Source organism: Bubalus kerabau, chromosome 3, assembly GCF_029407905.1.
Source record: "Bubalus kerabau isolate K-KA32 ecotype Philippines breed swamp buffalo chromosome 3, PCC_UOA_SB_1v2, whole genome shotgun sequence".
NCBI classification, from domain to species: Eukaryota; Metazoa; Chordata; class Mammalia; order Artiodactyla; family Bovidae; genus Bubalus; species Bubalus kerabau.
This window is the reverse complement of record NC_073626.1, coordinates 100,469,009-100,496,893: the sequence shown is the minus strand read 5'-3', so window position 1 is coordinate 100,496,893 and position 27,885 is coordinate 100,469,009. Positions and strand designations below refer to the sequence as shown.

The window sequence follows — 27,885 nt, the reverse complement described above, 5'->3', positions numbered from 1 at the left end:
AATTTGAAACCATGCTGTAGTTTGCTTGTTTAGCTTGCAAGCATGAAGGAGGCTGGGCTGTTTGCTTAAGGAGTTATGCTGGACACGTTGAATTCAAGTTCTAACATATATTTTCCTCTTCAGTATTACCTTATCTGGTCCATAATAAGAAGAGAACAGAGTCTCTTCAGTCTACACTTACAAATTACATTTGAGTGTGATAATCTCATTTCAAAAGGGCTCTGGGTATGTGTTACTGCATTGCTCCTGAATAAACTCAGATGCATGCTGATTGATTAAAATAGTTATAAGACTAACTTCTCCTTTAAATTGAAAACAAAATCTCCATCTGTACATTTATTACACTTACTATGTCAACTTGGTTTAGGGATAGCTGGGGAACTTCAAAGCTAGATATATGACATGTGTTAAAAAAAATCTTTGGGCAGAATAGATATGGCCATTGAGGTAGAGTTCATCATCAGCTTGCCCAAGCCTGTGTCAGAGACCTTCAGAAGAATGGCTCATAATTTTCACAAATCATTTTGCTGCCAGAATGCTTTTGAGCTGGAAGGAGCTAAATATTCAGGCCATAACTTTAGAACTAAGTTCTCACCCTCTAAGGGACCTTTAAAACTTGTTCTATCATGTTTCATCCCTGTTTATTTCTGATCCTTCTAAAAATCTCACTTTCTTTCCCAACTATCTGTCATCACCTGGACTCTTTTCTACATATTGTTTGATACATCTCCTAATTTCTCTCTTGCCTCCAAAGTCCTTTCTCTGTATCCAGTTTACCTTTAGGCTCCTAAAATTCCTCACCTTCCCAAACACTATTATCCACCTGATACCCTAATGTCTTAATTCCTCAATCTCCACAACCACAACTGCCTCTCATATTCATAGCCTAATTTTCATCACTGTACTGGATATCAGTGCACTTAAGTCTGTGCCCTCTCTCTACCTGTCTGCAAAACTCCCAGTTCACTCCATCCATGTCACCTAATATGGTGAGAAAATCATGAAAATAGCTTTCATGTAACAAACCTTCCTTATTTCCTTAATAAAGAAACTTTCCTACTTTTGAAGACAACTGCTCACTCCCATCTTCTGTCTTAATTTCCAGTTAATTTGCCACTCTTAATTTCCAGTTGACAATGTGTTTCTTGTTTCACAGAGAAATCAAAATCTATTGAACAGAGTTCTGAAATCTCAGGATAGAACCTAAAAGTCGACCTTCATATGAACCTATGTTCTCTTCTTTCCCCTTTTCATCATGGATTTGTTAACAGCAAATCTCTCCTCTTTTTCACAAGATCTTATTTCCTTTCTTTTCTATACCTTCCAACTCCCTTTCTGGGGGCTTCCTTGATGGCTCAGCAATAAAGAATCCACCTGCAATGCAGGAGACATGGGAGTTGCAGGTTTGACCCCTGGTTTGGGAAGCTTCCCTGGAGGAGAAATGGCAACCCACTCCAGTATTCTTCCCCTGGAAATTTTTGAAAAATCTAGAACTAAAAAATATAATAAATTGCAATGAAAAATTCACTGGGTGGATTTAATAGCAGATAGAAGAGGGTAGAACAGGAAGTCTGTGAAACTGAATGTCAATAAAAACATTCAATCTGGAGAACATAGAGACAAAAGACTTAGGTGAAATGAACACAGCCTTGGCGGCCTATCAAACCATGTGATTGGAGTCTAAGAAAAGAAACAATATGTAGTATTATGTGGTATAATAAGTATTTGAAGAAGTATTGGTCTCAATTCCACAAATTTGATTTTTAAAAATATTCAAGAAACTCAGTGGTCCCCAGCAGAATAAACACAAAGCAAACCACACTTAGGCACATGACGATCAAGCTGCTGAAATCCAAAGATAAAGAGATAATCCTGAAAGGAGCCAGAGAAAGACGTTCACATTACAGAGGAGAATGATGATATGAATGGTGACTGGACTCCCTGTCAAAACCAATGGAGTGAAAGTAGCTCAGTCTTGTCCGACTCTTTGTGACCCCCCCATGGACTGTAGCCCGCCAGGCTCCTCTGTCCCTGAGAAGCTCCAGGCAAGAATACTGGAGTGGGTTGCTTTGCCTTCCTCCAGGGGATCTTCCCGACCTAGGGATGTAACCCGTGTCTCCTGCATTGCAGGTGAATTCTTTACAGTCTGAGCCACAGGGAAGCCCCCAAACAATGACAATACCTGTGGCGGATTCATTTTGATATTTGGCAAAACTAATACAATTATGTAAAGTTTAAAAAAAAAAAAAAAAAAAACCAAGACGATGGAGACCAAACAACATGAAAGTCAGAGAAAAAGCAAATGTCTCTGCTCTGTATTTCATATATACTGATTTTTTTTTAAAAATGAAGGTGGAATAAAGAGTTTTTCAGATAAATGAAAGATGAGAGAATATGTAGCCAGCAAAACTGTATCAAAAAAGAAAAAAAGGCTAAATGCTTCAGATTGAAGAGAAATGAAACTATGTGGAAACTTGGATCTACAGAAAGGAGTGAGAAGCACAGAACATAGTAAATGTGTAAATATAAAAGAATATGGGTTTTCCCTTCTAAGGACATCTGACCCTTGAGAACAAAAATGATAACATTTTAAGGTGGAGTTTATGATTAATGTAAAAGATGGGACAACAGTGGCACAAAAGACGAGGGAGCAAGCAAAGCGAAAGTATACTGTTACAAAGGGTTAGATTTTCGAGTGGGAAACAGCAAGTGTGAAGCAGTTTAAAGGTGAAATGTGAAATGATAAATACCAATTCTAATGAGCGGTGACGATTGACAAGCTGTGTTCTAAGCTCTCTCCTAGGTGGTTTGACCTATTTCCAAAGCTTTGAAAATCATCTCTATGTTGGTGTGTCTCAAATTTGTAACTCTACTTCAGATCCCTCCTCTCACACCTAAAATCATATTTCCAGTTGTGTACTTGACATAAGGCTCTTCCTTTTCCCTCATTCTTTCTGATTTATCTCATCAGTAAGCCTTGTTATATCTCCAAAACATATTTCCACCACTACCACCAATCTAGGGCAAACCTCATCTAAGCTTCTCCCTAGACACCCCATTTCTACTCAGGTACTCATAGCGTGAATGATCTTTTAAAAATGCCAACAGAGTTTAACACACCTTTGCTTAAATCACTTAAACAACTTCCTGTGACCCCAGGAATAAAATTCATACTTCTACCACAACCTGAATTGCCCCTGCTTCCCTCTCTTATTACTTACCACACTCAAGTCACTCTGTCCTGCTTGTTTCTCACTCCCAGGGCTGGGGCCAGTGTGAGGTGAATGACTCACAAAACATAAAAAATTTAAAGACAGGATCAGTGTTGGTGTTATGCTAAGCTGTACTGGAGCTTGAGACCAAAGGAAAAGTCAATAATACTACACATCTTTCTTTGAAAGATTGATATTTTGTTATCACAGATGGATTTATTTTTACTTGAATTTTGTAAATTTTGCATTAAAATATTACTTTTTGAGTTTTTTGGCACTCCCTTGAATTTTACAACCTAGGTGAATGCCCCCTCCTAATTAATCCCTTCCCTGCTCAAACCACCAAGTTCATTTCTGCTTCATAATCTTTGCTCATTCTTTTGTCTTTGCAAGGAATCAACCATCCACCAGCTCACTGCAGGTGAGGTTCCTTCTTGTCCTTAGATCTCAGCCTAAATGATACCTCCTTAGGGAAGGGGATCATCCTAGCTCAACAATAACCCCACCTGGCCCCTATTTATTATGGATAGCACTCTTTTTTCTTTTAAGGGGTTTTCACAAGCAATATTCATTTGGTTTGCTTATCTGTTTTACCTGTCTATTATCTATCTTTCCCACTAGCCTATTCACCAGCTGAGGTAAGGAGTCCAGCATTATTTTCAGATCATAGGAACATTCATACACACTTTTGGGGAAGCTATTTGGTTTATTGCTACATCTTCAACATTTAAAAGAGTCCATGGTATATAAAGGGCACTTAATAAATATTTGCTAACCAAATAAGCGAAATCAATCTTGAAAGGATACACCATACCCTCACACTGCCGTGGGACAGATCCTTCTTACAGACCATTTCAGTGGGAATTCCTGGGTGACTTCAATACATTCTTTTAAATACCCAGTTTTAAAGTAAATTAATGAATAGGCTGAACTTGTGTCGAATAATGTTCAGCCCTTCTCTCCCTGGCCATTGCTTTTTCCTCTATTGTGATCTCCCTGTTTAGCCTATGAGAGAATGAGGTCTTCCTGAAACAAATACCCTTGGAGTTTTCTCTAAACAAAACAAAACAGAGAGAGGTTACATGGAAACCAAAATACAATAGTTGGGGGATGGTGGATGAAAATCCTCTTAGGCCTGCCTCAGATTTTTATTTGTTTAGGATTTATGAATTAGTAATTATTCCCATGATTGCACAAAAGCTTAGAGTTAGAGCTGCTGAATCCAATTAACTGCTGAGGCTATTCGGTACATTCAGTGATTCTTTTTTTGTTTTTAAATTTAACCATAGGAAGAAACTCTTATTAAAATTTCAATATAGAGAACTTGGCTTCTAGGTTTTTCCTCTATGTTTCTAAAATAATAATTCTACCAGTGGTTTATTCATTCAATAAATATTTATCGAATGCCTACTGTATTGCAGGCAGCACTTTCAGGGCTGGGCAAACAGCAAGGAACAAGTCAGTCTTCACTTTATGGAATTTACCTTCCGGCACAGGAAGACAGTGAGGAATCCAGGAAGAGATACTGTTATGAAGGAAACCACGAAAGCACCAGGGAATGAAGAGGAGTGCAATGGGTGTGAGTAATTGAGTGGACCTTCTTTAAGGATGTATGTGTGGGGGTAGTTGCTTCAGCTGTGTCTGACTCTGCACTGGTATGGACTGTAGCCTGCTGGGCTCCTCTGTCCAAAACAAGAATACTGGAGTCAGTTGCCATGCCCTCTTCCAGGGGATCCTCTCAACGTAGGGATCAAACCTCTGTCTCCTGCATTGGCAGGCGGGTTCTTTACCACTAGGGTCACCTGCGAAGCCCACTTTAAGAACAGGGTTCAGTAAAGGCCTCTTTGGGAGTGTGCCATCTGTGTAGAGGCCATCGATGTGTTTTGCCTTGAAGTATTTGTCTTGCTCTGTCTTATATTGTATTCCAGTTCATCATGGGTTGGATTCTCCGGGGGGAGATGCTGAAACAGACTTTGGGATGTTTGACGTTAATTAGGGATCAACATCCATGAAAGGAAGAGAAAGGGGAGCAGGATTAGACAGAGGAGGCGACTGAAGCGTCATGATGCCTCTTGACCTGTCAGCACACAGGCTTTCTCACAACAGCATTTCCTTCTTACAGCTTTATTCATCTGAAAGTTCAAATAATCAATACACTGTTAAGTGAATCATTGAATAAATATTGAATAAACATCAACTAGACACTAAGCACTCTGGTAGGGACTGGAGAGGAACGAGAAGCACATATTCTGCCTTCCTGTCTGGAGTGATGGATGTGCATGTGAATAATTTTAAATTAATGTGGAAACTGCACTTAAAAGGGGCTCTTGCAGTGCAGCAGAGGGCATGGTTAAATGATCCACCTGGAAGTGCATTCTACAGCTAACCAACCTGGCAGGCTCATTGGTATGCAGGCTTCCTCAAAAATCGAGTATTCTACTGGAACACTATTAAAGTTATATTTTAGAAGAGTCAGAAAGCTGATAAACCCTGCCCTCAGAATCTCCCAGATCTAGAACATCTCTTCCATACCTTATCAGTCGGGACTCTGGGGTTTCAGCTGATGGGTTTTTGGAACATTTGAACAAATAATAAATAAATAAAACTCTTTCAGTTAAGAGACTAGATCCTATATACTTTTTCACTTAAGCTCTCACAGTTACAGCCACACACAATCCATAGATACACAATTTGCCTACCCTAGGACATGTCTCTGTGAAGGAGCAATATGCAGATGCTTGGAAGGTATTTATATATTGCAACACAGTATGTGTAATCTCTTGGTATTCAAGTGAAGTCTAAAAGGTCTGTTCAACAGGACCAAGGAGACAGTTCTTTCGAACTTAAAATGAAAGAAATCTAGGAATCCTAAAGAAATGAATAAAATGAAATAAGAAGTTGAGTAAAAATAAACTTATTGAAGGGAACTGCATAAAATTTGCATTTATAAAAGTCCAGAAGCTTTATTTTAGAATAAGAATATATCAAGGGCTTCCCTGGTGGTTCAGTGTTTAAGAATCTGCCTGCCAATGCAGGGGTCCTGGGTTTGATCCCTGGTCCAGGAAGATGCCACGTGCTGCAGAGCGACTAAGTCCGTGTGCCGCAATTACTGAGCCTGCATGCTGCAGCTACTGAAGCCCTCAAGCCTAGAGCCCGTGCTCTGCAGCGAGAGAAGCCACCACAACGAGAAGCCCATGCAGCACAACTAGAGAGGAGCCCCCACTCACTGTAACTAGAGAAAACCCACTCACAGTGACAAAGACCCGGCGCAGCCAAAATAAACACATAAATCTTAAAAAAAGGGATAGATCAACAATATAACTATTGTGACTATTAGTTTTCTAAGCATCTGTTTTTCTTCATGCAAATAAAGTACACATTGAAGACTTCTAGGAATCCTTGAAAAATAAAAGTATAAATACTACTCCTAATTTACAACCAAGAATAGCTATTCTTGTCTTACAATCTTATTTCTGTGCTAATTAATTTCATTTAATTCTTAAAAGTTGAGCATATTTTTAAAGTCACTACATAATGCAGAGGTGAAAAGAGAACTCCAATTCTGGAATGGAAGTTCACAAAAAAGCAGGGGAACTGTTTCAGCACCATGAGTTTGAACAGTGACTTGACTGTGAAGGTCTTATATTAACTTTTGGCACTGCCGGCTCAAGCCACAGCAGTCTATTTCAGGCTTTAATCCTATAGAGAGGATGATTTCTATTCAGAAGAGGACAGCGTGAACTTGAGTACTGAGAACAGCTGGACTGATTTGGGGGTTTTGTTTTTAATATAAGAGTGCAGAGACAGTTCAGGAACAAAAACCCAGTTATTAGAATTGTGTTATTTTCTAATCCCTTTCTCTCCAGGGGCTATTCTGAGTTAGGCATGCCTTTACCGAGAACCCCATTGAGCTAACTACTGTCTGGGAAGCTTGAGGCAAATCAGCCATAGTTGATGAGGTTGGTCCTCAGACTAAAATAATATGCCTGTTTGCCAAGCAATATACAATTGTAGGCTAGATGAATGGCGCATGTTTAAAAGCAGAACATGTTCAAAAGCAGAACATGTTCCTGTGGCTTTTTGAGACCTTTATTGAAGAAGAAATATTTTACCTGCAAGTTTGACTGTTTGTCAACCTTTTCATATGCCTGGACAGGATCCTAAGATTGCTTTTTACTTCTGTGCCTTTCTTAAGATGGCATGTTGATACACGATCTTTGCGGAAGATATAGTGAATTTAGGGTTCACTCTGAGACCATAGCTGGAGACTGTGACAAGTTCACTTTGCAAGGTACTGAATGGAATTCCTTTTATCAGACAGGTACAAAACTGCCTTTTTCACCCCTTAATGGCAATGATTTAAATCCAGAAATAACTTTTTATGCAAAGCACTTTTCTAATATCTTTACTTATGTCATTATTTCTTTTTCGCTAAATGAAAAAAGTCCACCATAAAGGGGATTACTTAAGAGTCAGAATTGCCCTTATTCATTCATTACATGGGGAATAGAATTTAAAAATTTTTTAATTTTTAAGTTGATTTTTTGGTTTGTTTTTGAACAATTCAATGTGGGCCATAATAATAATAATGAAACACTAAAGATTTGGTTACAAATAGACTAGATTGATTACAGTACATACAGTATCATTTGGGAAGAACATTTGTAAGAGTACCAATCCTCCTCGATAAATGGTCACAGGATCCAAAGTCTAAAAATACAGCTGGGTCTCTCTATTTCTTGGGCATGTTATACATTCATGGAAAGGGAGGTGCTTTCCTAACACATTCTAAAAACTTAGAATAATGGGATTTGTTGTTGTTCAGTCGCTAAGTAGTGTCTGACTCTTTGAGTCCCCGTGGATTGCGGCATGCCAGGCCCCTTTGTCCTTCACCGTCTTTTGGAGTTTTCTCAAGTTCATGTCTGTGATACTATTTAACCATCTCATCCTCTGCTGCCCTCTTTTCCTGTTGCCTTCAATCTTTCCCAACATCAGGGTCTTTTGCAATGAGTCAGCTCTTCATATCAGGTGGCCAACGTATTGGAGCTTTAGCTTCAGCATCTGTCCTTCCAATGAATATTCAGGGTTGATTTCATTTTGGATTGACTGGTTTGATCTCCTTGCAGTTCGGAGGACTCTCAAGAGTCTTTTCCAGCACCACGATTTGAAAGCATCAATCCTTCAATGCTCAGTTTTCTTTATGGTCCAACTCTCACATCCACACATGACTACCATATGGAAAAACCATAGCTTTGACTATATGGACATTTGTTGGCATAGTGATGTCTTGGCTTTTTAATACACTCTCTAGGTTTGTCATAGCTTTCCTTCCAAGGAGCAAGCATCTTTGAGTTTCATGGGTGTGGTTACCATCCACAGTGATTGAAGCCCAAGAAAATAAAATAAAATCTGTCACTGCTTATAATTATAATGGGATATAATTATGCTAAAATCCAAGAATCTGGTCTGATTTCCATTACCTTCTACTTAATTAGAGGTTTTCAATATTTCACAAGCTGAGAACATCAGCAATTGACATATAGGTTAATTTCCTGTCCTCAGAGATGTGGGAAAGATGCTTCTGGAAGTGGGAAGATTGGGTCTAATTCTCCTTGAGTGACCCAACATCATCCCCTAAAACCTGACACTGAAGCACATGCATCCTCAACCAACTTCATAAGACCATTTGGTGCAGCAACTTAAGATAGGCATCAGACTTGGGCAAATGTAAAAAATTTTTCTTTACCCCACTGTCAATTACTCCAGATAGAAATGAAGATTTAATAATAGAAATAATTTTTTCATGCCAAATGTCAAATCCTTGGCTTTTGGACCTTGGCCATCATACTTTATAAAATCAAAGTCTGACAGGTGTGTGTTTCCCCTTTGGCTGAGAACATATTTAACTCAACATTTACAGTTTATAAGGCACAGTACATATGTATTCCCACCATGAGAAAGAAAGTCTTGGAACAGAATGTTGATTTTATGTTTTCAGGTGACTCAGATACTGTCAAAAAAGGATGACAAAGATTTTTATTGCACATCTGTTTTGACTACTTACCAACCTTCTGAATAAACTTTTAGGACTTTGAGGCATTTTTGTTTGAAGGTACATCAAATGATTTTTTAAATGTGATGCTTAGAGATTATATAAGAGGCAATACTTCATTGTTATGACTTGGAGAGTGAAACTAGAATAAAGTCTCAGGCATTTATTCTAGAATTCTCAACTTTGAGAGTATAAATGCCATTCAACCCGACATTCAGGCTGAAATATGTCTCCCAACATCAGCATCCTTGCCTGTAGGTGGATGCTCCTGCTTTGAGCTATGGAATGCCTACTCACTGAAAGACTGACTGTGGGCTCATTCCATGCATAGGGCACTGCTCTATGCACTTTGAGAATACTGACTCAAATGGGCAGTAGAGAGTTTTGTGTCTAATATTGGGATTTGTGAGGATTTAAGTCTAGAGGAAGGATGGTTACTACCATGACAGCTCTTCCTCCTCCTGTAGGTATGTTCTCAGAAAAGCAGTTTTCCTTCTCCATTTCTAAGACTTTAAGAGGATATTTAGGTTTACTGTCATGGACCTGGATTAATGGCAGGTACATCACTTTGCTGACAAAGGTCTATATAGTCAAGGCTATGGTGTTTCCAGTCGTCATGTACGGACATGAGAGCAGGACAATAAAGAAGGCAGAGCACCAAAGAATAGATGCTTTCAAACTGTGATGCTGGAGAAGACTCTTGAGAGTCCCTTGGACAGCAAGGAGATCAAACTAGTCAATCTTAAAGGAAATCAACCCTGACTACTCTTTGGAAGGACTGATGCTGAAGCTGAAACTCTAATACTTTGGCCACCTGATGCGAAGAGTCAACTCGCTGGAAAAGACCCTGGTGCTGGGAAAGATTGAAGGCAAAAGGAGAAGAGGGAAAAGAGGATGAGATGGTTTGATGGCATCACTGATTCAATGGAAATGAACTTGTGCAAACTCCAGGAGATGGTAAGGGACAGGAAAGCTTGGCGTGCTGCAGTCCAGGGGGTCGTGAAGAGTTGGACACGACTTGGCAACTGAACAACAACAACGTTTTGTTGCCTCCTCAATAGCTAAGCCACCTTCTTCCCGGCTAACGGAAGCCTCTATGGGTGGCAGTGTGCTCGGGGAAGGGGAGTCCCTTCCAAATATCCAGAGCTTCTGGGAAATGCTTTTGTCTCTAAGTACGGCAAGCACATATCTCATTTTTCCTGAGATCGTACTGGTTTATGTGTATTGTCCTGGTAAAATTCCTAACAGTACCTTCCTTTATTTTAAAAAATTCTAATTCAAGTGATAAATTATACAGTCTTCCTGTGAATATGAGAGAAATCACTGCTCCACCTTCCAGTCTGTGTCTGGCAATGTAAAATGAGGGTATGATACTTGGAGCTCAGGCAGCAATTTTATGTCTAGGAGGATAAGAATCAAGAGAGAATCAGATCCAGAAACAATTGATTCTGGATCTGTAGTGCCTCTGGATTTGAGAGCAAAAATGAAGGTTTGTATCTCTTAAGACACATAGGGGAGCGCTCTGTTACCTGTAAGGAAAGGTAAGAAGGAAAGAAACAGGGATGAGGCCTTTTCATGGGAAAGATTTTGAATTTCTCTCAGTAAAATTTCTAAGTTTTAGTTAGTATTATGTTCTCCATCCATGTTTAGAAATTCTGGAAATTACATTTGTTTGAGAGGAAGTGGTAGAAAGTAGAAGAATCATGGTTTACTGCTCAATGACAAGGTTGGAAATTGAAAAGGAGTAACTTTTTCTTACCCTCTATGGTGGTTCCTTTTGGGGACCAATAGAAATTGGTGGCAATATGTTGAAGGATGGGCTTCTCAGGTGGCTCAGTGGTAAAGAATCTACCTACAATGCAGGAGTCATGGGTTTGATCCCTAGGTCAGGATGATCCCCTGGAGTAGGAAATGGTAACCAATTCCAGTATTCTTGCCTGGAATATTCTATGGACAGGGGAGCCTGGTGGGATAGTCCATGGGGTCAAAAAGAGTCAGACATGACTGAGCAACTGAACACACACACGCACACATACACATGTGTGTGTGAGCACACACACACACACATACATACACACACACACACACACACACACACACACACACGGTCTAGGGATAAAGGTTCTCACTTCACACAACTGAGCCACCACCACCCCTGCCAAAATTGTTACCAATGAGCTCTGTAGACTCAACAATTTGACTTTTACGTCACCAAAATAGCTGTGTTCAGAATTTACATTTTCTTTGTAAATATTCTTCAGAGGAAGACATTTGGTTGAGACATTATGAAAACTGCTGTTGATTTTTTTTTTTAATGTATAGAATAGAGAATATAGTTCTACCTACTTATTTGAAATCACTCTAGGAAAATGATTACTGAAATACAAAAATTCTATTTGGCTTTGACCCATTATCTAGCTAACCTACATACACTCTAAACAAACAAAAAGTGCATTTAAAGACTATTCTTATATTAATAGCAAACTCCTGGGCACTTCCCTGGTAATCCAGTGGTTAACAATTTGCCTTCCAATGCAGGGGACTCAGTTTCAGTCCCTGATTGGGGAACTAAGATCCCACACTCTTTGGAGCAACTAAGCCTGCACACCATAACTAGAGTAAAGCCCATGTGCTGCAACAAAGACCAAAACGCAGCCATAAAAACAAAAACAAAAACCCAAACACCAGATTGCTCAGATCTCCTCCAGTATAGATTAATAAATGTCTATTACACCTTGGCAAGCAAAGCTCCTGGCTCCCAAGGGAGAAAGAAGCACACAGGGAGAGGACTAACATGTAGAGTCTCTAGCACCATGCCTGGCATGCAGCTCAGTGAGGCATTTCCTTTCTTACTCTTTTCTTCACTGTGTTACTAGATAATGATTCAGTTCTGACAGGTTTTGGCTTAGCAAGAACTAGATACTTACACTATTGTTTTCTTTGCTTTAGACAATGTGATCTTCTTAAGTTTGACTCTTCAAGAAAATAACGTTCTTTTAATTTCTCCTTCTCTGGAAGTCCATAGAAGATGCTGCACTTCCTAACGTCAGTTGAAGAGTAGTGGGGCAGTCCTTGGGTATTGATTTCTCTGAGAGTTCAACATCTTTAAACATCTGTAGTGATCTAGGGGAACTAAAGAATTAGTCTTTCTAGTGCAATTTCCTATCTCCCCTGTGTTGGATCTACCTTGGGCTTACCTTTCTGGCAAGATAGACATCCTAATTCGCAGCCTACTCACAGTAAGACTACACAGAGTGAAACTGTCTAAACCTTGACACTTCACTAACCACATATAAAAGTGCTTTCACTGTACACTTTCAAAAAATGAAGTTTTTTCTTGCATTGAAATGGCAAAGATTCTAAAAAACTAGTCTCTCATCAATCTTTAAGCTATTTTTTCAATTACTGCAGAGGCTGTATTTTTCCTATTTCTTTTCATCTTTTTGAATTGCCTGTTCTATCTTCTCACTTTCTATCAGAGACTATTTTCTCTTTTTACCTTGAATTTCTCTGCATAAGTGAAATTTTTTGTGTGTATGTTCTTAAGACAGTGGCCCTAAGCTGGGCTTAGGCTTGGGGGAGCAATGTCAGCATCCTATACCTGATGGATTCTATACCTGATGGGGAATTGGAAGCCCAGATATTAATATTTTGAAAAAGGAAGATATTCTGATACCCATCACAGATTAATTAGCTAATAATGGATCCATTAACCCATTTGTTATTCCACAAATATATATTGAGTGCCTACTTTCCTAGACACCTTTCTGGGAGTGAAAGACAGCTGCAGTGAGATGACACATGCTGCCTCTGGCTTACACTGCCATGGAGACAGTACTCAACCTGCAAATAGCCAAGTGATAGACACTAATGTCCAGTGATGAGCACTGTGAAGAAAAATACAGCAGAGAAAGAGGATACAGTGGGGCAGCGGTGGGGATATTTTAGATACTATGCCCCTAGCCTCATCATGAACATCATCCTTGTCTTTTGGACAAAGAAGGAAGAATTGTAATTCCCTCCTTCCTCTCCTCTTTCCTTCCCTCCTTCCTTCCAAGCTGTACCATTGCAGTTAGCATAGATAAGGCAGATTTAGTGGGGAAAGTTGGGGTTGTATTATTTTTTTTCTTCTTGGAAAAGCTTAATCCTGGTGAATATTTTAGTACCATTTCCAAAGAGGTAGTTCTTGGAAAACTCCCTGGGTGAAATTGGCTTATACCTGGGATTTGCAGGTAGTGTTAGAGGTAAAGAATCCACCTGCCAGTGCAGGAGAAGCAAGAGATGCAGGTTCAGTCCCTGGTTTGGGAAGGTCCCCTTGAGAAGGGAATGGCAATCCACTCCAGTATTCTTGCCTGGAGAATCCCATGGACAGAGGACCCTGGCGGGCTACAGTCCATCGGGTCACAAAGAGTCAGACACAGCTGAGCATGCTCATGCAGTGTCAATGCAATGAATAAATCTTTCAGATCCCATCAGCCCTCTTTCTGCATTGCTCAGTTCTCAAAAATAATCTGAGATTTGCACTGGGTATGACGTGACCTCAGAGCTTTCGCATGAACATACTCAGTGAACGAGAATTTTCTTGGCCTTTGTATACTAGCTCCTCTCATTTTTTGATAGATGTGTAATTAATTTTGAAGCATTTTCCTTGATTCTGTTACAGGCTCATGATGTAGACTATAAAAATATTTCTTCTAAAATGAATTCATGCCAGTTCACTTCTGTCTAGCATCACCATCAGACCTCTTCTTGAAGCTTACCTCAAACTCAGCTGTTTAAAATTTGCTTGTCCTCCTTTGAGCCTGTTTTCAAGGAGCAATCTTACTTGGACATTTTCATAGTGACCTCACTTATCTTACCTGTGAAGTTCAGATCTTCCAGTGCAGTGGGCTTAGTTTACCTGTGTTTGTATACATTAGTATAATGCCCTCAGTGACCCCTTGGCATCTCTTTTTCTCTGGAAGTTTAAGCACTGCTTTCTTGAGACTGCTGGAAGTGGATCTGAGTATTTGTCATAATTTTTAATATCAAAGTATGATCCATACTATTAACATGAAAAATGTGCCTGGCACAATAATCCCATCATCTCCTTGTATGCTCAGTTGTTTCAGTCATGTCCAATTCTTTGCAACCTCATGAATTGTCTCCTTACTTGAGAATAAAGAATAAGAGAAAAAAAGTTAAGTAACAAAGAAAATTAAAGATACCTAATCCTCTTGCCTATAGATTTGTTTCCTGAAACTCCAGTACTTTGGCCACCTCATGCGAAGAGTTGACTCATTGGAAAAGACTCTGATGCTGGGAGGGATTGGGGCAGGAGGAGAAGGGGACGACAGAGGATGAGATGGCTGGCTGGCATCACTGACTCTATGGATGTGAGTCTGAGAGAACTCCGGGAGTTGGTGATGGACAGGGAGGCCTGGTGTGCTGCAATTCATGAGGTCGCAAAGAGTTGGACACGACTGAGTGACTCAACTGAACTGAACTGAACTGATATCTTCAGAGCAACAGGATCACAGTCACCTGCAACAATGAAGTCAGACAAGAAGGGAGGTTCTTTTCTGTTCCTTTGCACGAAAACTTTGAGGTATGTATTTTTTCCAACCAATTCAACCAACAATTTCTTTAAATTGTTTCTGTTTGCACTCAAACCTTGATTACTAATGCTAATGGCAGCGGATAATTTAAGAACTTTCTTCATCCAAAAATAACTTAAATTTCGCTTTGAAATGCATTGTGGTGTTTTAATTTTAATATAGGATAATTAAGGTTCACAATATTTCACAGAAGGTGATGTATTCAGTTAGACTACTGAAGGAAGTTACATTCAAGGGGGAGTAGTGATGTGTCAGTGGTGCAGACAGCAACAATCACACCTGAATTCAGAGCAAGGCTCTGCCAATGAGAGAGAGGTGACCTCAGCCTGTTTGTTAAACTTGGAATGGTGACAGTACTCACCCACTGGGATATCTGAAGAGATTAAAAGAGAGAAAAGCATGTAATCACTGATCAGCGTCCTCAACTCTGATTACAAGCTCCTGATGTTACTTGTTGTCATTATTCAGATAAGTGTCGACTACCACATATATGTATTGGATTTTCCAATGGTCATAGATTAGGTTTCATGTTAAAATCTTAGAAAAAAACCAAAAACTATTAATATAGACTTTGGGGAAATGTGGGCTTCCTTGGTGGCTCAGACATAGAGAATATGCCTGCAATGCAAGAGACCTAGGTTCAATCCCTGGGTTGGGAAGATTCCCTGGAGAAGGGAATGGCTACCCACTCCAGTATTCTTGCCTGGAGAATCTCATGGGGAGAGGAGCCTGGTGGGCTACAGTCCATGGGGTCCCAAAGAGTTGGACACGACTGAGCGACTAACACTTTCACTTTGGAAAATGTGTTACCAAGGATAAGAAACCAGACTAATGCCAGGAAATGTCAACTAAAAATTACATAAGTACTTTTTTCAATCAGCAAGGCTAAATGTAGACTTGATGCTGAGCTTATATATTTTTAATTCCTTATAACTGTTTTAGAGGCAAGAATACACACTGATGTCAATTTACAAAGAAAATCAAGAAACTCGAGACTCTGTAGTGCAGGAGTCCCCAAACTCCAGGCCGTGGACCAGTACTTTCTGTCAGATCAGCAGCAGCATTAGATTAGAAATAAAGTGCACAATAAATGTAATGCTCTTGCATCATCCTGAAACCATCCCTCCTACCCCAGTGCATGGAAAAACTTTCTGCCATGAAATCGATCTCTGGTGCCAGAAAGGTTGGGGATCGCTGCTCTAGTGGATTTATTTCAAAAAGCAAATGCAAGGCTCTGTGAGTGTTCTGAGAATGAGGCAGACAGATGAGCTGCAGTGTGGCAAATACAAATAATGTATTTCTCAATAACTATACAAAAGGTGAGCTAACAGCTTTGATGCAGGTTAGCCAGGCTGGTAATTTTTATATTCCTGAAAGCTGCCCAAAAGGCTCAGGAAGCTGGGCATGCGAGAGAAGGGTGTTCAGGCAATGTAGAGCTCACCCCGCTCCTTAGGATCATGGACAATGAAACTAGGAAAGACTTCATGAACACAGACCAGGTTCAAAGAAGGCTGCTAAAATGCTCGGGAAGCCAAAGTCCAAATCTGAGGGTCTACCCACAGAGAATAAAGCTACAAGCATTGAATCTGGAAATATGAGTATGGAGAGACTATACAAAATGCACTGACAAAATTATAAAATATGAATGTATACTTATTGATTAACTTCTGGCATACTAGGATGGGTGGGATACCCCTTGAGGCTTGAAAGAGATCATTTAATACAGAGAAGGCATATTTTTCATAGCAATAATGAATATATAGAACTTGTTAAACCAAATAAATAAAAATACTGTAACTTGAAGAAGGTAATAATGGACTATTAGATTAAAGTGTCAGAGCAGGTTATTTGGACAAAAGACAGAAGTTTAACTTAATGATGACCGCACACATAGCATCTTTACTGAGTGTCTCTTGGTTTCCTTACAGGGAACTTCGATCAAATTGTCCATCACTCTGATACAATAAGGTAATTTCTCCATTTTTTTGTATTAGTCATTTTAGTAAAAATTTATTTTAATGAAATTTTAAAATTGAAGTATGTGTGCATATAGAAAACTGAACAAGTCAAAGTGACAGTTTGATGAATTAGTACATAGTTAACACATTCACATAACTACCTCATAGCCAATAAATAGAACATTACCAAAATCCCAGAAGCCCCAGTGGGCACTTTCCAGTGGGCACTCACTGACACCTTCCTTATCCACAAAGGTGATCACCTCTCAAAATCTTCCGCATCATAGATTAGGCCAGCTTGATTTTGAGCTTTTTAAAACAGCAGTCATCAGGTACATATTCTTTTCTATCTGGCTTCTGGACTTTATGTTTGTGAGTTCATTCATATTGTTTTGTGCAGCAGTAGTTTATTCATTTTCATTGCTGATTATCATTCATTTATATGAATATACCACAATTTATTGATCCATAAATAAATTGGACCCTTGGGTTGTTTCTGCTTTGGAGCTGTTACGAATGAAGCTGCTGTCGCTGTCTTGTACATGCTTTTGGTGCACATACAGGTGACTGTCTGTTGAGCATACACCTAGGAATGGACTTGTTGGGGCATAGTATATGCCTGGAAAAGTCAAATATTGAACACAGGGAAACTGCACAAGCCTCCTTCTCTACATCAATGCGTTGATGTTTTCTGCATGTTGGAAAGTGCAGCTTTTCTGCCAAATGAGCCAATTGTTGCTCCTGGGTCAACCTTAAGGGAAAAAAAACCCAAAACCCCACATTTTTGAAGCTGCTGGGTGTTGTGGCTTGTCGAGCAGTTTCAGACCCTGGGAATTTACTAACTGTGGATTGCCTGCTGCTTTCACGCCCCTTGCCTTCCTCGGATCACAGGATTTGCTTTCACACTTGGATAAACCTACTTCTCATTAGCAGCTTAAGAAATCCTTTCTATTCATCCAGAATTTTTAATGTTTAGAAGTGGACTTCAATATTTTTTCTTTGCCAACAGATACTGCTGTCTAATGAAGGATGAATTTCAAGTACCTGAGATTTGAGGGAGGGCTGGCCACCACACTGCATCACTAATGTTGGATGATCAGACATTTGTAAATAGTAAATACTGTACCCTGTACTCAGGCGTCAGCTAAGGGTTTACGGTAGGAGGCACGGGTGCCATCTTGTCACTGAATGCAACAAAAGTGCTGCCTTTTAAATTTAACATCCTTCAAAAGGGACTGAGTTGGCACCTCCAGTTAGGGATGCCTGACTCCTACAAGACTGGTATGCCTTGAGCACTGCACAGAGAGTTCATTTAGCCTTCACACTGTGAGTATTTAAGATATAGAAATGGATTGCCAAATTTACTCTTAACATCTGCAATTTCTGAGCATGTGTGAAGTGCTTTACATGCATTATCTCATTCAATTTCCAAGCAATCCTATGAGTTAGATACTACTATTCTCTCTTGTAGAAGGGACAATGGAGACTTGTAGAGGTTAAGTTGCCCTTCCCAATGATAAGTCAGTGACATTAGTTGGTGACAGAATCGGAACTCAAACCCATGTTTTATGGACTGCTACTGCAATTATGAATCACTTTACCATCTCCTTACTCATTTTTAAAAATGAATTTATTTGGCTGCATGGAGTCTTAGCTGTGGCATGTGGGATATTCTTGTGTCATGCATGCAGAATCTTTTGTTGCAGTGTGTACTCTCTAGTTGTGTTGCTGGCGCTCCGGAGCATTTGGGCTTCAGTACTTGCAGCACCGGTGCTTAGCTGCTCCGAGGCATGTGGGATCCTGGCACCTAGACCAAGGATTGAACCTGTGGCCTCTGCATTACAAGGCAGATTCTTAACCACTGGACCACCAGGGACTTCCCCATGTCTCCCTATGCTTGGTTTCCTGCTTTGGTCTTTCACTTGTGATGAATCTAGCTTTGGTTAATAACTCGACAGAATTTAAGTCTCTCTCTCTCCCAGGACTGCCATTTACCACATTCATCATTTCTGTTTTACTTAGGGCATTGCCTCAGAACTCTCTCAGCCAAAAAGGCTGACAATCCATTCATTCTCAGTTCCATCAGATTATAGTTTGGCACTTTTGTGCAAGGCATATTCAGTACATCAGTTTGTCTCTAGAGGCTTCTGTTTATTGGCCAATATTTTAAGACTCGGGCCTCTCCAGGAATGATGCCACAAACTATGGCATATTCCTGGTTTGCAGTAACAGACACTTTCATAATTCTCATTAATACCTGAGAATGGGGTATGATGTTAAATGGAAAAAACAGAATATAAAGAGGTAAACAACAGCTAGTTTCCATAGAGAATTATATGCCTGCACATTAATAAAGATTGGAAGATAATTTGCATAAGACTGATATTAATTATGATATTCTTCATTGTGTGCTAAGTTGCTTAAGTTAACCGTGTGTGTGCTCATTTGCTTTAGTCATGTCCGACTCTTCAACCCTATACACTGTAGCCTGCCAGATTCCTCAGTCCATGGGATTCTCCAGGCAAGAATACTAGAGCAAGTTGCCATACCCTCCTCCAGGGGATCTTCCTAACCCAGGGACTGAACCCACGTCTCCTACATTGCAGGTGGATTCTTTACGGCTGAGCCACCAGGGAAACCCCTGAATAAGTCAATAAAACTAATAAATAACAGATTGACTTGGAAAAGAGACATAACAATAATTGAAGGAGAACATAACCAAGGATCATGAGAATTAGACTAAATACCTTTTCTGGATCACACTTCAGAGCTTTTAAAGTGTATTTGCATTTATTTTCTTACTTGAGCCTTGTAACATACTAGGAAATAAGAAACATATATTATTTGTCCCATTTTATAGATAGAGCATCTGAGGCTCAGAGAAGTTGTTTGCATTGCCCTAGGTCACCAGTAATGGGACAAAGATTGATGCCCCGATTTCATGACTCAGGTCAAAATTCCTCTTATCCTACCACACTGCTTTCTTTCACCAGATGGCAGAGCTACTGGCATTAACTACACAGCAGTAAGTCCATTTATCATGTGATGTCCATTAAAATCTAAAACCAAATCAATGTCTTCAAACCACATCTTCAAAGTTATTTCTAAGAAATTCTGGTCAGTTACATACCTCTAAACTAAAGTGAACAAAATCCCAACTCAATTAATTATTTAAGTTATGGAGATAAAAAGACATAATGTGACCTGAATCCAATCTTCCTTAACTCATCTTTTTGGGAAATAAAATAGTTTCTCAAGTGTATGGTAGGTTTCACATTTTAAAAAATTGTTTAAAATTTTTTAATTGTGATAAAACACACATTAACATTTATCATCTTAATAATTTTCAAATGTTCAGTTCAGTAGTGTTAAGTACATTCACATTGTTGTGCAATTGACCTCCAGAACTATTTTCACTTTGAAAAACTGAACATCTACATCCATTAAACAATAATGTCCAGTCTCCCCTCTCCCAGCCTCAAGCAACCACCATTGTACTTTCTGTCTCTATGAATTGGCTACTCTGGGTACTTAAGTGGAATCATAGAGTACTTGTCTTTTTATGACTGGTTATTTCACTTAACCTGCTGCTGCTGCTAAGTCGCGTCAGTCGTGTCCAATTCTGTGTGACCCCATAGACGGCACCCAACAGGCTCCTCCGTCCCTGGGATTCTCCAGGCAAGAATACTGGAGTGGGCTGCCTAAAATTCATTCATTGTATTAATAACTGTGTCAGAATTCCCTTCCTTTATAAGGCTGAATAGTATTCCATGGTATGTTTGTACCCCATTTTGCTCATCTGTTCATCTGTTGATGGACACTTGGGTTGCTTCCACTTTTTTGCTATTGTGACTAATGCTGTTATGAATACAGGTGTACACATATCTCTTTCAGATTCTGCTTTCAACTCTTTTGGGTATATATCTAGAAGTAGAATTGCTAGAACATTTTGTAATTCTATTTAAAATTTTTTAGGAACCACTGTATGCATTTCCATAGTGGCCTTTCCATTTTACAGTCCCACCAGCAGTGCACAAGGGTTCTAATTTCTCTACATCCTCACCAACACTTGGTACTTTTGTTTTTGTTTTTCTCTTTATAGTAACTATTCCTAATGGGGGTAAAATGGTATTTCATGGTTTTGATTTGCTTTTCCCCAATGGCACCCCACTCCAGTACTCTTGCCTGGAAAATCCCATGGACGGGGGAACCTGGTGGGCTGCCGTCTATGGGGTCGCTGAGGGTCGGACACGACTGAGCGCCTTCACTTTCACTTTTCACTTTCATGCATTGGAGAAGGAAATGGCAACCCACTCCAGCGTTCTTGCCTGGAGAATCTCAGGGACGGGGGAGCCTGGTGGGCTGCCTTCTATGGGGTCGCACAGAGTCGGACATGACTGAAGTGACTTAGCAGCAGCAGCAGCAGCAACACTGTGTTAAAAAGCAGAGACATTACTCTGCCAACAAAGATCCATATAGTCAAGTCTGATCTTCCCAGTGGTCACGTACAATTGTGAGAGATGGACTGTAAAGAAGGCAGAGTGCCAAAGAATTGATGCCTTTGAACTGTGGTGCTGGAGAAGACTCCTGAAAATCCCCTGGCCAGCAAGGAGATCAGATAAGTCAATCTTAAGGGAAATAAACCCTGAATACTTATTGGAAGGACTGATACTGAAGCTGAAGCTCTAATATTTTGGTCATCTGATGCGAACAGCTGACTCATTGGTAAAGTCCCTGACACTGGGAAAGATTGATGGCGGAAGGAGAAGAGGGTGTTGGAGGACCAGATGGCTTGATGGCATCACCGATGCAATGGACATGAGCTTGGGCAAACTTCGGGAGATGGTGAGGGGCAGGGACGGCTAGCGTGCTGCAGTCCATGGGGTCACAAAGAGTCGGACACAAGTGGGTGACTGAACAATGAGCAACAGTAATTAGTGATGTTGAGCATCTTTTCATGTGCTTTTTGATCAACCATATATCTTCTTTGGAGAAATATATCACAGAAATCTTTTGCCCATTTGTAGTTGGGTTTTGTTGTTGTTATTATTGAGTTGAAGGATTTCTTTATGTATTCTGGATATTAACTCCTTGTCAGATATATAATTTGCAAATATTTTCTTCCATTGCATGGGTTGCCTTTTCAGTCTGTTGATTGTGTCCTTTGATGTACAGAGTTTTAAATTTTGATGTAGCCACCTTCTTACCAGTTTTAGGATTGTGTTCCCTCTGAGAAATCAATGAAATAAATAAACTGTCTCCTAAGGAAAATAAAACATAGTAGGCATTCAAATAAAATCCCATGTACGATCTCATAAGGTTTTCTAATTCCCTGGCATCCATCTGGGGAGCTCCAGGGAAGCTTTCATCACTTTACTATTGTTTATGATGACTTGGCTGGGATTAGGGACAGATGCTGAGTGCTAGGGAGACAGTTCCTATTCTGTGATTTGAATCCCGACATACTAGACCCCTCTATTTCTTCTGGTGGAAGAAAATTAGATCTACAGTTCCTGCATGAACAGGAATTTAACTAGAAAGGCAGAATGGAAGGCACAGATTTGTGTGGGTAGTGGCTGAAATGCATGAACATGCAGGTGTGCAGTACAGATATTAGGAGCTGGGGCTAGACAGAAGCAACATTGTCTTTTAGAAAGATGATTGCTCCAAAGGAGCAACCAAAGTCCATCCAGAAAAATGGAAACCACTGTGAGAATTTAAAACAGAGGGGATTGAATTCAAGGAACTGGTTTCCAGGAGGTGCAAGAGGCTGAACAAACAACTGAGGAACAGTTGCCAACTCAGAGTCTTATCTAAAGCAGAAAAGTAGGGGAAAAGGAGTCCAGAGAGGAAAGAAAAGAGGAGAAACACATTCTCTATGGGCAGTGTCTCCCATTGGCTGAACCCCTACAGAAACCAACAGACCTGGGATCCTGGGAAATAGAGCAGAGTGGGTTCGGGAAGGGCAGGGAGTCAATCTAATACCAATAGGCCCTGGAGAGCAAGGTATACATGGGGCACCTGTGCTGTGGGGGATTCTAAAGATCCACCTTTGCTTTATTTGGAAAACCTCTGCTGTTTATATGCATGTCACCTGCTAGGCTTGGCGGTGCCCCTTGAAATCTACTGACTCAGCTGCATGAATGAGGCTGCTATTAGTTGAAAGGGTTATGACTGTCCTCTGGTTTGTCCATGTAAAAGTGAAAGTGTTAGTTGCTCAGTCATGTCTGACTTTTTGTGACTCCATGGACTGTAGCCCACCAGGCTCCTTTGTTCATGGAATTCTTCAGGCAGGAATATTAGAGTGGGTTGCTATGTCCTTCTCCAGGGGATCTTCCCAACCCAGGGACTGAACCCAGGTCTCCCAAACTGCAGGCAGATTCTTTACCGTTTGAGCTACCTGGAAAGTCCAAGGCTGTGAAAATCTGAGACTAATGCGGATGGATGACACAGGAGGAGGGAGCAGCCCAGTGGCCAAAAGTGACTTTGGCTGAACAAGCAACCAGGTAATTTATAGAAACAAGCTTGGCTTATGGGTTAGGCAAGGTCAGGAACAGCACCCTTGTGATAATGCATCCAAGGAGAGCAGGGTGAGAAGTTTAATTCATGGGCTACAGTCCATGGGGTCACAAAGAGTCAGACACCACTGAGCAACTGAGTACACAGGCACACATTTTGAAATAAGTTTCTTCTTCTGCACTCAAGGAAAATAAGACTTATTTTTCATTTTATATCCTTTTGTCAACATTTCCTTCCATATATAGCCCTTAAATAGAGTGAACCCCAAAGACTTACAGAAAAACACTACAAAAATCATTATACTTCTAGAAGATTATAGGGAGTGGACAGAAGTGATAAGCAGCGAGGCAGAGGGGGAGGGGGTGGGGTGGGGGAGGGTGAAGCAGAGGGAGAGAGCAAAGTATAAGATAAGAAAAAGAGGAAGAGATAATGAAAGAATGAGAGCCTTGAGGCATTCTGTAGAAGAAAAATGAGAGAGAGTTAATAGAGGAAAGGGGATTTAAGAGAGGCAGAGGAATTTTGAAGGGAGCTTAAGCTGAGGTCAATTGTCAGACATATGAAACTAGGCTCTTAAAACTTTCATTCTATAGAGTTTCAATTTTCAAAGTCAATTTTGACTTCCCTGGTGGTGCAGATGGTAAAGACCTGGGTTTGATCCTTGGGTCGGGAAGATCCCCTGGAGAAGGAAATGGCAACCCACTCCAGTACTCTTGCCTGGAAAATCCCATGGACAGAGGAGCATGGTAGGCTACAGTCCATGGGGTTGCAAAGAATAGGACACAACTGAGCGACTTCATGTTCACTTTTTCACTTTCGCTTTCTAGGTGCTCTGACCTATAACCTATAAACCACCCACCTGTTGCATTCAGCCAGGACAGACTAGCATAGTGGAACAGCAATTAAAATATTGCTTAACCAAATGGTCTCAGCCCTGAGACATAAACTACTTTTCCCACTCATCACCCCCATCACCACTTGCTCCCTGTGTCTCAGCTCTGTTGGTCTTCAGGAACTTCCTGCAGTTCCTTACCATCCAACAACTAAAGATCTTCAGATCCCTCCTCCATGCTCCATGCTGACTGGTTGGCAAGCATTTTCAATATAATCCTATTTAATGGAATTGTCACCACACCCAGCAAAGAAGGATTATGCTGTGGGTTTCAGCTGGGCTTCCCTGGTGGCTCAGATGGTAAAGCATCTGCCCGCAATGTGGGAGACTTGGGTTTGATCCCTGGGTTGGGAAGATCCCCTGGAGAAGGAAATGGAAACCCACTCCAGTATTCTTGCCTGGAAAATTCCATGGACAGAGGACCCTGGTAGGCTACAGTCCATGGGGTCGCAAAGAGTTGGACACAACTGAGCGACTTCACTTTCAGTTGAACTGATCACTATACTGTCATCCTATAGGTTGGAAGAAACCAGAATAAGAACTAGATGTGGTCTGAAGGCCAGCTCTGGCCTACACGAAAGAGAAAAATTCAGTCACTAACAGACAACTCCCAGATACAACCTTCATTTTGGAGTTAGGTTATATGCATTTTGGAGTTAGGTTATATGCACTAGAGAACTGAGGTTAAGACAAATATGTCAGCTGAATATAGAAGGGACAGTACTAAGTTCAAACAGCACCATAACCCCTTCTTATCTGATGATTGCTTCTCTTTGAAGTATTCAAGCTGTTGATCAAATCTCATTTATAGAAATTTTACTCAATGGAGTTCCAGAACTGAGAAAAGTATATATTAAGGGTTAGATCATAGATTGTTTCTAAGCTTCAAAAGCCCCGACCAAATGTAGAAATCTTGATGCGTCTTATTTTTGTTTGTCCAGTTACTTTTTCCCTCTGCAGCTGGCCATGTCTTATGAGTAAAAATTTACAGCGATCAGTGTTTCCATAGAATCAAAACACACCATTTTTTTTACAGTGATACCACCCCAGCACAGCGATATTTGGGATTTTAAATTTAGACTTTTAGTCCCTTTCTTTTTCTCCACCAGGAAGTTATCATTTGTTTTACATGATTGCTCCAAATTCACTTTATAAAATTAAGCACTGCAAATAAATCTGACATTAGCTATGTATTACCTGGGAGTTTTAATAGTCATTTATTTCCTTTTTCTTAATAAAATTTCTTTTTTCTCTAGTTGGGCAGTTTTACTTTCTGTTTGTTATGTGGAAATAGGCGGGAAATCTTGAACTATGTTCTCTCGAGCAGAAAAAGTGACTTCCATCTTGGGGTATGAGTTGAAATTGACCTTTTCACCCCAGCATAGAAACATGGGCCTTAGGATAGCTCTCTTTGAGTATTCAACATCCTTTTCAGGAATCCTGGTGGGAGTAGCGGTTTACAGCTATTTCCCACATGCTTCAGTGTGGGTTACATTCACACTAGTAAAAAAGAAATTCCAAGAGCACAGTTTGACTGCTGTTTCTACACTTCTTACTTGAGAGCCTTCTCTCTCAATTCTGTAGGCCAATTTTGGAGAACATTTGCTGAACCATCTCTTAAATTGATTGAAGTCACCTTCGTCTGTTCTCCTGCAGAGAGATTTTCTGAGAGACAAGGTGAGGGACACTCAACCACAAATGTAATCTGTCTACAACCTGAGCCCTACTTTTATCTATTTATTTTTTCTTTGTAGGAGGAGAGTGGGAATAGGAAGACTCTGGCAGCCTGAATGTGACAAAGTGCTGAGAGGCCCCGGGAGATCCCTTCTGTGGCAATGGCTCTGACTGTGTGTTCAGCGGTGCGTGTTGCCTTAGCAGGTTCCAGTGGTTTGTATGAGACCCGGGCTTTCTGCAGAAAAGGCCCTGCTGAGAGAACAGCTGAAGTTCGCCTCCAGGATCAGAGAGGAAGCTTGTTTAGGTTAAGGTTTCAAAGCACTGACTTTTATTACATTTTAATGATCAGAGTCATATTTTATTCATGGAACTCAAACTGAGCACCCTGAAGTTAGCAAAACACAAGGTTCCCATTTTACATTCAGGCTAGCCTATGGAAAAGTTTGAAATAGAAGGGAAATGTTGGGATTGGACATTTTCTTTAAAAATAAACATCAAGGATGTGCTGAACACTGATGATAAATGTATAGGGTAACATACTTATGAGGACTTCGATGGTTTCTGTTGAATATGTCAGTGTGGTACATCTCATTTGCTTAGAGACGTAACCTCTCGTAAACTTGTATTTTCAGACCTTCACAACATACTTCTGATAAAAACAGAACTCCCCCTGGAATTTCTCACCAACTGTGACAGTTTTAAAATAGTCTGTATTTTACCCTTTCCTTTTTGAAACAGAGAGAGTGAGAAACATTAGAGAGAGAGAGAGAAATATTGGGTTGTGTTCCATTTCTACGTATAACGTGGAGAAGAGTGAGTGAGGTTCTAATTCATTTTGTGGGAAAGAATGAAGAAGAATTTAATTTTCTCTTTATTCTGCTGCTAGAAAATGATAGGGGTGATTAACTTTTATGTTTCTGAAGCATTTTCACATGAAAGTCATTTTCAAAGAAACAGCAAGTAATCCTGGTAATTTAGAGTGTGTTTGAGGCACTTTTCAAGGTGACCTCTGTATTTTGGGAGAGATTAGGACAACACCCATGGAGGGTGAGATTCAGATGTATAATTGGCATTTGGTTGTGAAAGATTTACCTGTAAATCCACCTTGAACTCTGGCCAAAAGACAAAGCCGTAAGTGTGGCCAATGTTGACTTTTTCCTTTCTTTTTTACTTTGCAGCTGTTCTTAAACATCAAAGGACATCTCTGGAAGGAGACCCACAGGTGAATGGTGATAACAGTTGTTCAACATCAGTTCAGCAGCATCAGTTTTCCATCATCTGCCTCAAATTAGGGTTCAATTCCTGTATATTTAGCATGTTCCCTATAATTACAGAGTGAATAAATGAATAAGTAGACGAGAAGAGCTTGTGAATAAAATACTTCTTAATAGCAGATACTTCCTAATTCCAAAAGTCACTTTTCCCGGACATTGCAGAGAACTACACTTTTTTTTTTCTATTATAGATTTACTTCTATAATTACATTTTGCTTGGGTTAATACTGAAACTCATGTTTTTAAGTGCTTTCTCACTAATTATGTGAATTTACAAGCTTAGAGGGAACTGCAGAGCAAGGAGACATCAAGAGTAAGCTAAAAATGTTCCAGTGATAATTCTTAAGTGGGTAATACAGTTAATTCCTCTAAATGCCAGCATGTGTTACCTATATGTTTCACCAGCTCCTGCTCCCTCCCAAATAACTAGACTTGAAAGGAGGAACTACCTCTCATGTATGTCTTGCACATTGTCAATGCTTTGTCTGATAAAAGGGGAGGAGGTTAATTATAAATGTGTTCAAACTATGTTCTGTAGACTCCTTTATTTTTTAAAATATTGAAATTCTGGCGATTCACCTTAGGTGACAATAGGTCCCATTCTTAAATTTTAGTTTTCTTCTTTGTGAGTTGGAAATAGGTTGCTGTAAGGATTAAAAGAAATAATCCACATAAAGAGATGATTAGTTCTTAGCTTACCATAAACGTAC

The 27,885-nt window shown here is 40.1% G+C and overlaps 1 long non-coding RNA gene across 1 annotated transcript; it reads left to right on the top strand.

Annotated features, from left to right (window-relative positions):
• Positions 1-3,236: 3,236 nt before the first annotated feature.
• Positions 3,237-27,781, top strand: LOC129647735 (uncharacterized). The gene is made up of 5 exons (XR_008712470.1): positions 3,237-4,791; positions 14,491-14,851; positions 16,790-16,829; positions 25,982-26,086; positions 27,080-27,781. It is a non-coding gene; the product is annotated as an uncharacterized LOC129647735 (long non-coding RNA).
• The last annotated feature ends 104 nt before the right edge of the window (positions 27,782-27,885 follow it).